Raw genomic sequence first — 13,223 nt, 5'->3', positions numbered from 1 at the left:
CCTGTAATCTGCCACCCCACGACAGTGATGATTATTTTGGTGTATTTGGGAGGTATGCATGAGTGAAGCAAGAGCAGCAACAGCAGGTTAACTAAAGAAAATCTATGGTAACAGTTTAACAGGGTCCAAGGCCAGATTTAGAAGGCTACATCAGCAACCCAGCTAGGGAATGGCAATCAGGGACTCACTGAAAGCGGGGGGCAAGGGCTTCAGAGCCTTGTGTCCACACTGAACAGAATCCTTATGTTTTTCTTCTCAATTAAAATGTCTATTTTGAGATGATTATAGATTCACATGCAGCTGTGAAAAATAATTCAAAGAGATCCCATATGCCCTTTGCCCACTTTCTCCCAGTAGGCACATCTTGCAGAACTAGAGTGTAATATACAACCAGAATCAATATATTGATACAAGCAAAATACAAACAGTGCCATCACCACCAGGAGCCCTCACAGCCACTTCCCTCCCACCCCTGCCCCCTCCTTAATCCCTGGCAACTACTAATCTGTTCTTCATTTCTATAATTTGGTCATTTCAAGAATGTTATATAAATAGAATCATACAGCACGTCACCTTTAGGGATAGTTATCAATAGTTTGTTCCATGGTATATATGTACAGTTCAGCCATTCACCCATCGAAGGACATATGTATTTCCAGTTTGGGGCTGTTAAGAATAAAACTGCTATGAACATTCATGTACAGGTTTTTGTGTGAACACAAGTTTTTATTTCTCTGGGATAAATGCCCAGAAACACAGTTGCTGAGTCGTATGGTGGTTGCACGTTTAGGTTTTTTTTAGAAACTGCCAAACTGGTTTCCACAGTGGCTGCATCATTTCGCATTCCCAGCAGCAGTGTACGAATGGTCCAGTTTCTCTGCATCCTCACCAGCCCTTGGTGGTATCACCGTTTGGCTTTTGGCTTTTGTTTACACACCTCTGAGAGGTGTGTAGTGATGTCTCCTGGTTTTCATTTGCGTTTCCCTAATGGCTGATGATATTGCCCATCTTTTCTTGTGCTTATTTGCCACCCTTAGATCCTCTTTGCTGTAGTGTCTGATCAAATCTTTGTGGATCTTTTCTAAGCCTTCTGTTTCAGCTGGCTCCCTCTGACATGGCTCCAGCACAGAAAGGGGGGGATAGGGCGCCACCGCAGGACTGCCAGCTGGGGGTCGAAATACAGGTCGCCACTCAGCCTCCACTGACAACCAAGTAGGGAGCCTCCCTGTTACTGGTGGTCAGGATTGGTAGTTCCAGCCTCCACTGATACCTCCTGGCTGGGAGGGGTAGGAGTTCCTCGTTACTGCTCCCCACATGGCCTCCACTGACATCACAGGGTGGGAGGGGTGTGTCTCCATTACTGCTGGGTGACAGAGAAAGTCTTAGCTCTCTACTAGAGCTTTTTTTTTTTTTAATTTATTTTTGGCTGCATTGGGTCTTTTTTGCGGTGCAGCGGGCTTCTCATTGCGGTGGCTTCTCTTGTTGTGGAGCACGGGCTCTAGGCGCACGGGCTTCAGTAGTTGTGGCACATGGGCTCAGTAGTTGTAGCTCGCGGGCTCTAGAGCACAGGCTCAGTAGTTGTGGCGCACAGACTTAGTTGCTCCCCGGCATGTGGGATCTTCCTGGACCAGGGTTCGAACCCATGTCCCCCGCATTGGCAGGTGGATTCTTAACTACTGTGTCACCAGGGAAGTCCTCCTAGAGCTTCTGACACCACCCATCCAGGAAGGGAAGGGTAGTCGCATTACCGCCTTGTGGGTGTGGAAGTCCTCCGTCCCCACATGGTCTCCACTGATGCCTGAGGAGGGACCACATTACCACCCAGTGAGGATGAAAATCCAGCTCCCTCCTCTGCCTCCTCTCCCTCCCCATCTGGCAGGGGACTCGGGTGGGAGCTTGGGGGCCTGAAGCTGAAGTCTCTGCTCCCCCCTTGGCCTTTGCTGGTAGCGATGGGGCCACAGTTTTTCCTGTGGTGTTTAGCAACAGTAGAGAGGTTCATATCTAAAATGTTCTGTCTTCCTAGGCTGCCCCTTTCCTAGAGAGAGACAACTTTTGCTGGGGCTTTTTAATCTGCAACATTAGCCTTTCCAGGTTGTCATCTTCTTCAGCCCAAAGTCTGGGAAAATGAGACAAGAAGAAAACTGAGGGAACTCACCACCATGTCGTTCCTTGAGTCCAAAAAACCCTAGCCTGCCTGCCTTCTCCACCTTTCAGAATCTCCTGTGGTTGTTTCGTACATACTCTCCAGAGTTTTCAGATGTACTTAGCAGAAGGAATCGGCAAAAGCACATCTACACCATCTTCCCAGACCTCCTTTTGCTTTTGAAAAAAACACAACTTTGTATTGACGAACAACATATCGGAAAATGTGCAATTCATAAGTTTACAGCTCAATGAATTTTCACACACTGGACACACCTAACACCTAGATCAAAGCAACAGAACATTACCAGCACTTCATGAGTCCCCTCATGGCCCTTCTCGGCCACACTTTCCACACTGCAGCAGCTACTGCCTCTGTGGCTCTTACCTGGCTAGCCCAGCAGAAGGGCAGCAACAGCTGGAGATCCACTCTTGCTTGTAGCTCTCTCCTGTGTTGTGTGCGTGTGTGTGTGTATGCCTCCTCACGTGCAGGCTGGTGGGGTTTTGCACACCACTCTATCCATCTGACCTCCTCGCCTGGGCACCTTAGGTTTGCAAGTTCTTCACAGACCTGAGTTCAAATTTGAGTTCCATTACTTACCCAAAGTTCAGTGTAGTGACTAAGAACATGGGCATTGGAGTCAAACCTGAGTTCAAATCCCAGCTCTCCCATTTGTCGGCTGTGTGGTCCAGAAAAGGGTAATAACAGTAGGCCCTTACATGGTGCTGTGAGGATTAAATGAAACAACTCATGTGAAGTGCTTAGAAAAGCACTTGACACACAAGCCAACCCTCAATCAATGTAGGTATTAACCACGGTTAGTATTAGCACTTGTGTGAATCTTAAGGGATATCAATTATGTCAAGTGCCCGATACAGTTCCTGACACTCGGTAAGTGTTAGCTCTCCTCCTTCCTGCCTGCAGGGGAACACTAAGGAGTTGGTACCTATTGTAATTTTGTTCTCATGGGTCAGAGGAAAAGAGGGAAAAGCTTCAGTGGGGAAGATCCTGTGGTTGTTTCATACATACTCTCCAGAGTTTTCAGCACACACCGTGGCTGTGCTGTGATGTCCTTCCCAGGACCTCCTGGGAATATGCATCAGGCTCCCTTGGGACAGACTTCCTTCCCCTGCTTGGGAGCAAGGTCAGGTTCCAGTGCCTTCCTTCATGCCCCGACTCTGCACTCTTCTCAGTGAAGGCCTGGATGGAGCAGAAGGTAATGCTCGTGGGAAAGCCAGCCCCCTCTCCACAGGTTGAGGTCTGCCTGGCCCCCCAGCTCTGACACTACTGTACTTCCTTCTTAATATGGCAGAGTAAAGGCCCTGGAGAGTTCCGGGCCAGTACAACTCCATGTCCTAGCTTGGTCCCTGTGAGTCCTTTCCTTTCTCTGGCAAATGGTACTGGCCGCCATGCCCAGGCCTGCCTCGGTGAAGTCCCAAGGTGTCTCCCAGCACCCCAATCTGGGGGTTAAGGAGAGAGCTTGTCAATAAATAACCAAAATGTAGTCTGACATAACCTTCATTTCCAAACTATGTCACTACACATTTCTGTTAGGAGAGAAGGAAAGAGTATCTTGAAGTTGAACAGAGCTAGGGCATTACAACTCCCCAAAGTTTGGGGATCAGCTACTGTAATACCTGAATGTAATTTATGAACTCATGCTCTGCCTTGTTCCAGTGCAGAGATTTGCTACAGCCTCTGGATTTATGGCGTTGCCCTTCTCTCTGCAGACAGCAGGGGGCCTCATTAGCACAAACTCAATGTCACTGACAAATATATGGGGAGGGATGTTTGCCAAGGTTCTTGAAGCAAAGTAAAACTTTAACAGAAATGTGCAAGAAAATTGGCTGTTCGGCTTAATTCCCTTAAAAAAAAAAGGATTTTCTGAGTTAATAGGGGTTAAGGAGAACCTTCTTATTGTTCCACTCCATGTGGTTGCAAATTCATCCAAAATTCACAAGTTGTCTTCACTGCCTCAATTTGGAATTGGGATCCTGAGTAGGGTTGCCAGATTTAGAAAGTAAAAATACAGGATGTCAAATAACAACCCTTGACATTTCGTTGTTTCTTTTTTAAATAAGACTCTGAAAGATGGAGACAGGAAGGCAGAGCAGCTAGGGAGCTCAGGACCTGAGGAAAAGCATAGTGGTGAGTTCCTTGGGTTTCCCTTTTTTTTTTTTTTAAATAGCTTTTATGTCCCAACATTTCATTGGGTTTCTTTTTTGTCTCATATATGCTGGACTTGGTGCTGGGGAGGAAGGCAATCCAGAAGTGCCAGTGGGCACAGACAAAAAAAGCCCTTACAAAACCCAGCTCTCTCTAGGCAAAGGAACAGGAAAGAGACAGCCTGAGACAGAAAACTTTCAGATAAAAACTGCTCTACAGCAACCAAACACCACAAAGAAAAGGGAAGACCTAGTGAGACACCACAATTGCAGGCCATAAGGAGGTGTCCCAACACGCCCACACACACACACACACACACACACACACACACACACACACACATACACACACCAGGGTGGTTTCATGAAAGACCTAGCATGGGGCCGCGGTTTTCACTGCCACCAGACCATAAGGAGGTCCTTCATCCCATGGTGCCAATGGAGATACCCTCTCCCCTCCCAGTGCAGGCCTAGTGGGGAGCCTGGCCTCTGGATGTCAGCGGAGCCTGAGTGGGGACCTTGTCCTCCTTCTCCCAGCAAGATGGTGTCTGAGCAGGTTGACTAAAACAAGGTTTAAATGAGATCCAGAATCTCCTAATACCCCAAATGTGCAAAGTGCAATAAAAAAATGACTCATCTCTCCAAGAGCCAGGAAGATCTCAAACTGATTGAAAAGTGACCGTCAACAGACGCCAACACCAGGATGATGGAGATGTTAGAATTATCTGATAAAGATTTTAAAGCAGCCATCATAAAAGCGCTTCTATGAGCAAATATGAACACGCTCGAAACAAATTAAAAAATAGTAAGTCTCAGCAAAGAAATAGAGACATAAAGAGACGATTGGAAATTTCAGAACTGAAAAATACCAAAACCTCAAAGGATGGGCTCAACAGCAGAGTACAGGGGCCAGAGAGAAAGTGTCAGCGCACTCCAAGATAGAACAATAGACATGACCCACTCTGAACATCAGAGAGAAAGTAGATGGAAATGGAAGAAAAAGAACAGAACCTTGCCGACTTGTGCGACTATAATAACGAAAACCTAACATTCATGACATTGGAGTTCTGGAAGGAAAGGAGAAAGAGGATGGGGCTAAAAAGGTACTAGAAGAAATAATGGCTGTAAACTTCCTAAATTTGGCAGAAGACACACACCCACAGATTCAAGAAGCTGGGTGAACCGCAATCAGGATAAACCCCAATATAATCCACACCCAAACACATCAAAACCAAAGACAGAAAAAGTCTTAAAGACAGGCAGGGAGAATTGGGATTGACATATATACACTATTGATACTATGTATAAAATAGTTAACTAATGAGAACCTACTGTATAGCACAAGGAACTCTACTCCATGCTCTGTGGTGACCTAAATGGGAAGAAAATCCAAAAAAGAGGATTATACATATACGTATAAAAATTAATTAAAAAAAATAAAACACAGGGAGGAAGAAACAACACCTTACCCATAGAGGGAAAACAATTCAAATGACAGCAGATTTCTCATCAGAAACCAAGGGGGGCAGGAGGCAGTGCTGAAAGAAAAGAAATGTCAACCCAGAATCCAGAGCAAATATCCTTCAGGAATCAAGGTGAAGAATCAAGACGTTCTTAGATGAAGGAAAATTAAGGACAATTTGTCACCAGTAGACCTACTCTGAAAGAATGAATGACTAAAGGAAGTTCTCCAAATAGAAAGGAGTCGATTAAAGAAGGAATAGAGTCATAGAACATCAGAAAAAAGGAAAGAACATGGTAAGCAAAAACATGGGTAAATACAATAGGCTTTCTTTCTCCTCTTGAGTTTTCTAAATTATGTTTGATGGTTGAAGCAAAACTGGTAACCCTGTCTGATGTGGTTCTCAATGTATGTAGAAGTGATATTTAAGACAATTATATGCTTATAAATTATACTTTAATAAAGCTAGAAAAAAATAAAAGAAAATAAGAAAACAGCCCACTATATTATAAATGATGGAGTGTAAAAGGAGATAAGATTTCTATACCTCACTCAAACTGGAAAAATGTCAATACCAGTAGGCTGTGATAAGTTACGTGCATATTATATAATGCTTAGAGCAACCACTAGAAAAGTCATGCAAAGAGATACACCCCAAAGCACTATTGATAATTAAAATAGAATTTAAAAATGGTACAAGTAACCCACAGGAATTTGGAAAAAGAAAACAAAAAACAGAACAAACAAGAAACAAACAATAAAATGATGGTCTCGATCTCCAGAATATATAGCAAATAATCCCATTTGATGTATATGGTTTAAATACACCAAATAAAAGTATTAGAGTTACACAGTAGATTAAAAAACATGAAAAGAATACTGGATGGATGTTAACTAGATTTATTGTGGTGATCATTCTGAAATATATACATGTAGTGAATCATATTGCTTACCTGAAACTAATATAATGTTATCTGTCAATTGTATCTGCATTTTTTAAAAGTTAAAAAAAAATACTGGATGGCCAGCTAAATTTGAATTTCAGATAGAAATGAATATTTTTTTTTTTTTTGGTACGCGGGCCTCTCACTGTTGTGGCCTCTCCCGTTGCGGAGCACAGACTCCGGACACGCAGGCTCAGTGGCCATGGCTCATGGGCCCAGCCGCTCCGCGGCATGTGGGATCCTCCCGGACCGGGACACGAACCCGCGTCCCCTGCATCAGCAGGCGGACTCTCAACCACTGCGCCACCAGGGAAGCCCCAAAATGAATAATTTTTGTAGTGTGAGTATGTCCCATGCAACTGCTATTTTAAGTTCCCCATAGCTGCTTGTTTTCTCCCCAATTTGCTCACCTCTCCTACAAAAATCAATAGTCCGATGAAAAATAAGCAGTTTAACTCAGGTCTCTTCTCCAAGGAAACTGACTTGATTGTCTATGAGGTAGATTTCTCTCACAAGATTATTGTGTGGATTAGGCGAGCTAATGGAAGTGAAAGCCCTTAGCACCCAGGAGTTGCTCAATAAATATCGTTAACTTCTTTCCTGAATCATCAAGGAGAACTTCCCAACATCCTGGGCCTGTCTGTGGCTCAGAGATAAAACCCAGCTGACCCTCTGAACTCTGAATGTCATTATTATTTTAGTAACGAATGCTTTTATTGAAAAGATAAAACATGGTTAACAAAAATCCAGGCAGTACAAAATTGTATACGATGAAAAGGAAGTCTCTCCTATCCCAGCCACAGTCCTCCACTTCCTCTCCCTAGAGGCAACCGCTGTTACCAATTTATGCTTCCAGAGGAGCTCTATGCATATGTATGCCTATATATAACCCTCTTTTTTCCCACCAGTGTGAACATACTAGCCGCACTGTTCTGCACCTTCACACGCTATTTTTAGCATCTAATTGCCTGGCTGCAGTGGGATACAGGCCCCGATCCTGAGGGTCCTTATGAAAAACAGCCCTTTGAAACTTGTTGCTACCGCTGTTGTAAGGATGTCGTCAAGGATGTCGTTCATTGTATCCCACAACATCCTCTCTGAGGACCCCCGGGAGGAATTCCTGTCTGATCTGAGTACTGGGAACAGTTGCCCTTCTGAGCAACGACTTTGTTTTTATCTCCTGGACATTGTGAATTGTGTAACAAGGTTTCCCCTTTCCTGTTGGCTGCTAGAAAGCTTAGAGCCAACTTTCGGGCCCACCCTTCGTGGGAGCAGAGGTTTTGATGGTATGCATTCCTACCCTTATTCTTGGCTCCACGTCCTGCCCACTCTTGTTTTTCTTTCCATCTTTAATTTATGCTGCCTTGACTTATCTTGTGTGCCCTTGTAAGCTGCTGGAAATCTTTTCTGAGAAAAGGCGAAGTTGGAATAATTAAATGACCGCCTGACTTTATTTGCTCACTCACTCACTCCGGTCCCCACCCCACACCCGCCTTAACCCCCATCGTATCCTTTCAGTGGCTTCTGGAGCTCTCCTCTGGCCTGCTTGACTCTTACTCTCCCCTCCAACCTTTTATTTAAGCTGGCTTTCATTGCACTTGGCCTTGGGGAGCCTCTCTTGCTTGTCATTGTCCCCCCCCCGCCCCCATCCCTCACCATCGCCCCCACCTCCATATACATTGTGGGCAGCCTTTCCATGCTTGATTTGATCATTCTAGGACCAAAGACTGTGGCGCCTGGCCACACATCCAAACAACTCTCCATCCGCTCCAGGTTCCAGCTTGCACCCTTGGCAGCGGGCCTGTGTTGGATGATGTCAGTGGTGTGTGCTACAAGAACAGAGCCATCACGGGCTCAGGTTACGTCTCAGGACCAACTTGGTCAAAGCTTTGAGGGAGGGTTCCATAGAAGAGAAGAATTCATTTTGAAGGGCGCTGCATCCTTGTTTCCCAGGTAAAGGGTTTGCAAGGCCAGGAAGGCAGAGTGGTCTCTGGAAAAGACCGCGAAGACCGTCCAGAAAAATTAGGAGTCTTGAGTTCTGTTCCCACACCTGCCACTGAATGGCTAGGCAATGTCGGACAAGTCCTGTCTCCTCCCTGGACCCTGGTCTTTGAATTCATAAAGATAGAAAGATTAGATGATCTCTAAGGTCCCTTCCAGCTTTAACAGTTCATAGTTTCATGCTTGGTACTGCTCTTTTTAGGGCCTCTACACACGCCTCCTGCCCCGGGGTGTTTCCCAGCCTCTGTTAGCCACCCCACAGATCTAAGCAGGTTGGCTGATTCCGCTCCCACCGGAGGGTGTGCTCACTCCACTCGTCTGCTGCAGGTCTGCCTGTCCTGGCCTTGCTACTGAGACACTTCTACTCCTCGGCCACAGAAAAGCGGTTCCGGCAATTGCCAATCATCTAAACTGGCAGAGATGCTCCTATAGACCATAATAGTCTGAATTCAAGTTGAAAAGCGTAGTAAGTTCAAGGGAGACGCAGCTAGACGGTCTGATGGGTCCACTGCTTAGCTAGTTGTGTTTTTCTTTCTATGCCTCTGCAGTATTGTCCGTTTCACACTGCAGTGCTGCGGCGGGTAGATGGTCTGGATCATAATGAATGGTATTAATTAGCACAGTGATCATTCCCATCGGAGCTCAAAGTGCTCAGAAGTTAATCGTTACTTTTTCCATGGGGTAGAAATACATATTTATTAAATTTAGAAATCCTTCAAACACACAGAAAAATACAGAAACAATAATAGCTGATTTGAATAGTTCATACTTGAGTGCAGTAATGTACTAGGCCTGTTCAAAGTACTTTTGGTACATTAACCCATTCTTCACAACAACCCAGTGAAGGTGGTACTGTAGCCACAAGTCAGATTTAACAAATGTTCACTTTTTGCCATACTTACCTGAAATCCTTTAAACAAGCAAACAAAAAAGAAATACAACATGGCAGAACAGTTAACATTCTCCCTACCCTGTTCCTCTTCTACCCTCCCCATTGACAACCATTATTCTGAAGTTGGTGGTTGGTGAGGTAGGGTCTTTGCTAGCTGTGTTTTACAGTTTTACTACATGGTGTATTTCTATAAACATTCTGTAGTATTGGTTCCCGGTTTTTTATTTTACATTAAGTGGAGTCATGATGTACATTTCCTTTTGAAACTTGAGTGGTTAATTTTGTATCTTGCTCTAGTGAATGGCCTCATTCAAGCAGTTTCCAGATCAAAAAATGTCAAGCGTTAGGGCCCATCTAGACCTGCCTTAACAGAGAGCTCCCAATTCCCTCACAGCCTTGGGCTTCAAGAGGTCTTCCCATCAGCCTTCCATGGACCAGCTTTATGTCCCTTCCAATAGAGCCAAGCTAACTGTCTCCTATCAGGCCGCCAGCCAGGAATTTCCTCAACTTCAAGCTGCCCCCCTACCAAATCCCGTGTATCTTTATTCGCCACCTTAACTTTCTTCATCCAATTTCACCAATCCCCAGAGCTTCAGTGATTAATGACTGGCTCACAAAACTGTATACAACCCAGATTTTCTCCCAATCTCCAGGCCTATATCTCCACCTGCTGAACTGGACACTCTGTCTGGATGTCTTAAAGGCACCTCCGATTCAACTTGCCTCAAGGTGAACTTATTTCCACCCTCCTCTCTAAAACAAAACACAAGTCTTGAAAGAATTGTCCGCACACATGGGTTCAATGTCTTGCTTCCCATTCGCTCTTCTTTTTTGAATCCATTCATTCTTCAACCCTTTCCCATCTAGCTTCCAGCCCTACCACTTCACCAAAACTGTTCTTTTCAAGGTTCCTGGTTCTCTCCAAGTTACCAACTCCAGTGATCAGTTGTCTGTCCTCAACTTATTAGGCCCCTCAGCACCAGTTGTCCCACTGATCACTTACTCCTTGTTGATATTCTTTCTTCACGTCGTTTTGGGGGCCCCTCCACACTTTCCTGGTTTCCCTACCTCACTGGTTGCTCCTTTTCGATCTGCTTTGCCAGGCCCTTCTCATCTTGTGCTCGCTAAACATTGGGGTGCCCAGAGCTCAGCCCTCAGGGCCCTCCTCCTCTCTCCCTGCTTTCAGTCTGACGGGGAGCTCATTCAGTCTCATTACTGATGAACCCCAAATCTGCAGCCACACTCCACACCTCCTCTCTGAACTCCAGACTCATATAGCCAAGCACTTACAAGGCGTTTCGGAGGTCTCACAGCCCCAGCAAGTGTGGTCAAAACTGAGCTCAAGTCACTGCCCAAATCAGATTTCCCCACTTCAGGAAATGGCCCTAAGCAGAAACCTAGAAGTCACACTTGACATCTTCTACCTGACCTCCCGTGTCCTATCCATTGCCAGGTCCTGCCAATTCTGCTTCCTAAACCTAGCCTTGTCCCCACCACATCTCAACACCTCTATAGCTTTCACCCCAGACTGGGCCACCATATTCTCTTTCTTGGACTTGTAATTGTTTTCTCTGCCTCTGCTCTTGTCCTCCTGTAATCCATTCTCCATACATATAGCAGATATATCTATACCTCTATCTCCATCTCTATCTATCTGTATAAATTTTGATATTTAAAAACTGCTGCTGTGGACAATGGGCAGATACTAAAGGATCTGGAGTAGGCAAGTTGATATATTTGACTTACATATATATTCGATGTATCATAATCTTTGATTGATCATACATATGTGTATATATGTGAGAAAGCATATATAACAAGTCCCCTATGTCAAATCCTTTGACATCTGCCCATTGTCCACAGCAATGGTTTGCAAACTTGTGTGTTTTTTTGTTTGTTTGTTTTGTTTTTGCGGTACGCGGGCCTCTCACTGTTGTGGCCTCTCCCGTTGTGGAGCACAGGCTCCGGACGCGCAGGCTCAGCAGCCATGGCTCACGGGCCCAGCCGCTCCGCGGCATGTGGGATCCTCCCGGACCGGGGCACGAACCCGTGTCCCCTGCATCGGCAGGCGGACTTTCAACCACTGAGCCACCAGGGAAGCCCAGGTGGTGTTTTTTTTTAAGCAGTGAAACTTTGATTTAAAAAAAGGTTTTTATGGAAACAAATGAAACTTGTTAACACAGGTCAACGTGGAGCTCTTCTAGTTGGAGAGGGGCAAAGATCCTACAGCCCCTTTCACTCAGTGTCCATCCTCGTCCCTTCCTCCCTCTCACCGCCCCCCCCCCAGAGGCTCCACGGAGGCCTCTCTGTGGAAGCTTAGCACTCCACGGAACACAGTGGGAAAATCTGCAGGATAAAAAGTCCAAACTCTAACAAAACAAACAGCAGCAATAAGAAAGTACTCTACGCTCTGGGTCCCGCTCCCCTGCCCGTCTTGCCACCCTACAGCATTCCTTCTGCATGGGCCACCCCCAGCAGTTTCAGCCCTCAGTGCACAAACGTCCTGTCCCCTGGGAGAGTCCCCCATCATGCCTGCTTTGCCTCAGTCCGACAAACTTCTCTTTCAAGAGTCAACACAAAAGTCAGCACTGCCCCTGCGAAGTCTTGCCTCACTCCTCCAGGAGGACTTGCGGGGGCGGTGGCCGGCTTCAGTCTCAGAGCTCCCGGAGCGTTGCACTTTCTTGGCCTGGGTGCCTCAAGGGCAGGCATCTTCCTCTGCTTATCTGTGTGTACCACGGCGCCTGCTTTGTAACAGGTGCTTGATTAGTGTTTGGAGAATGGCAGAGGAGACAGAAGTGATGGTCTTGACCCTATTAATAGACCCTATTAATATGTCACTGTGACCAACAGGACTACCTAGATAGGGCTATCTTTACGATAAGAATGAACTCCCGGGAGCCTGGTTTCTTCTCTCCCAGCCTGGAAACCGTAAACACTGTATCCTCACTGTCTCAGGTTCCTGAGGGGAGAGGTTTCTTCAAGCCAGCTGCCTTGGCCGCTTTCCTGAGCCATATCTGCCTGTTTGAGAGCCCAACAGCAACTTGGTTAATGAGCCCAACAGCAACCAGGTTAATGAGCACACAATGGCCACAATGCGCTGGGCTGCGGGTGAAGAGAACAGTCTCTCTAGTCTCTATATTATTTACACTAACTTAACAAAAGCACTGCGCACAGGTGGAGGGGCACCAGCCTGAGCAGCCCCAGGGAAGGTGGTGGGGGATGGTGGAGCATGGAGCCTAAAAATTCAACACCAACCCTCCCTGGAAAACAGACTGAGGTGGCTCTTGCCATCTCCTGATGGTTTTTTTGTTACTGGTGCTTGCTTTTGTTTTGCTTTGTTTTGGGATTTTTTTTTTTTTTTAGTCAAGGAGGCACTCAGGGGGAGAAAGGGACTCAAAATAACAGCTCCCATTTATTTAAAGTTTACTAGGCACCAGGCACTGCAGTGATGGTTTTGTGTCTATTAGATCATTTAATTCCTCATAACCCCTTGCGATAGACACTATCCTTCTTGTCCCCATTTTACAGATGGAGAAACTGAGGCATGGCAAGGCCAAGTAGCTTGCCCCAAGTTACACTAGGAGTGAGCCAGGATTCAAACCCCTGCAGTCTGCCC

This window comes from Lagenorhynchus albirostris, chromosome X, assembly GCF_949774975.1.
Source record: "Lagenorhynchus albirostris chromosome X, mLagAlb1.1, whole genome shotgun sequence".
Taxonomy (NCBI): Eukaryota; Metazoa; Chordata; class Mammalia; order Artiodactyla; family Delphinidae; genus Lagenorhynchus; species Lagenorhynchus albirostris.
The sequence above is the reverse complement of the archived record's forward strand: the minus strand, read 5'-3'. Positions refer to the sequence as shown.